The following is a 1,651-nucleotide window of genomic DNA, read 5'->3' as shown; positions in this document are numbered from 1 at the left end:
TCCCCCACCACAGGGAAGGTAAGCGAAAAAGGAAATGAATATTCAGGTGCAGCTGGAGAGATTATAATGGAAGAGAAGGCAGTAAGGGGAAGATGGGCAGAATATTTTAGAGAGTTGCTAAATGTGAAGGAGGATAGAGAGGGAAAGATAGCTGCAGTGGGAAATGCTAAGAAAATGAGAGTGATGAGTGAGGAAAATGGAGGAGAAATAAGGAAGGATGAAGTGAAGGCAGTTGTTAAGATGATGAAAGCAGGTAAGGCACCTGGTCTGGATGGATGCCATGCAGAATGTCTAAAAAAAAAAAAAAAGGAGGTACAGTGATGGTGGACTGGCTGGTGAGGTTATTTAATGTTTGCTGGAGAGAGGGTAGAGTGCCGGAGGACTGGAGGAGTGCCTCTATAGCTCCACTTTACAAGGGAAAAGGGGACAAGTGTGAATGTAGTAGTTTCAGAGGGATTAGCTTGTTAAGTGTAATTGGGAAGGCTTATGGGAGGATATTGATTGAGAGCATTAGGAGAGGAACAGAGGGAATAATTGGTGATTTTTGTGGTAAGACAGATATGTGAGAAAACTATAGGAAAGGGGAAGGATGTTTTTGGGGCCTTTATGGACCTGGAAAAGGCTTACGACAGAGTAGAGAGAAAGGCACTGTGGGAGGTTTTGCGGAAATACGGGATAGAAGGAAAGCTTCTAGGAGCTGTCAAAAGTTTTTATGAGAGTAGTAGAGCTTATGTCAGGATTAGAAATGGAGAGAGTGAGTGGTTCGAGGTAAAGGTGGAACTTCGTCAAGTATGCGTTATGTCGCCCTGGCTGTTCAACTGATACATGGATGGGGTAGTGCGAGAGGCAAATGCAAGGGTAGTGGGTCAGGGATTGGAGATGGTTAAAGAAAATGGAGAAAAGTGGGAGGTGAGCCAGCTGTTGTTTGCGGACGACACTGCGCTTGTGGCAGGATCGGAGGAGGGATTGAGGAAGTTGGTGACAGAGTTTGGAAGAGTGTGTGATAGAAGAAAGCTGAAGATAAATGTGGGTAAAAGTAAGGTGATGAGATGTACAAGGGGTGAAAGTGGCAGTAGTCTGGAAGTGAGCATTAAGGGAGAGCGACTGGAGGAAGTGGATAGTTTTAGATACTTGGGTGCAAATGTGGCAGGAAAAGGTGGAGTGAAGGTGGAGGTAGAATGTAGATTGAGAGAAGCGAGTAAATGCCTTGGTGGATTAAAGAGTGTAACGAGAAATAGACATTTGGGAATGGATGCTAAGAGGAGACTGTATGAAGGAGTGATTGTGCCAACAGCACTGTACAGGGCAGAAACATGGAACATAAGAGAGGAAGAGAGAAGGAGTTTGAATGTGTTTGAGATGAGGTGTCTGAGAAGTATGATGGGGGTTACTAGGCTGGATAGGTGAGAAATGAGGAGGTGAGGAGGAGAACAGGGGTGGAAAGGGGGTTGGGAGATAGGATTGATGAAAGAGTATTAGGATGGTTTGGACACATGGAAAGAATGAATGAAGAAAGACTAGTAAAAGAGGTATGGAAGGCAGATGTGGAGGGAGTGAACATGAAGGGACGTCCTAGGATGAGGTGGATGGATGGGGTAAAAGGGGCTTTGGGGAAGAGGGGAATGTCTGTTGAGGAAGGACGGGAGAGGAC

The sequence above is a fragment of the Oratosquilla oratoria genome, chromosome 11, assembly GCF_046742065.1.
Source record: "Oratosquilla oratoria isolate Oo_2021 chromosome 11, ASM4674206v1, whole genome shotgun sequence".
NCBI classification, from domain to species: domain Eukaryota; kingdom Metazoa; phylum Arthropoda; class Malacostraca; order Stomatopoda; family Squillidae; genus Oratosquilla; species Oratosquilla oratoria.
The sequence above is the reverse complement of the archived record's forward strand: the minus strand, read 5'-3'. Positions refer to the sequence as shown.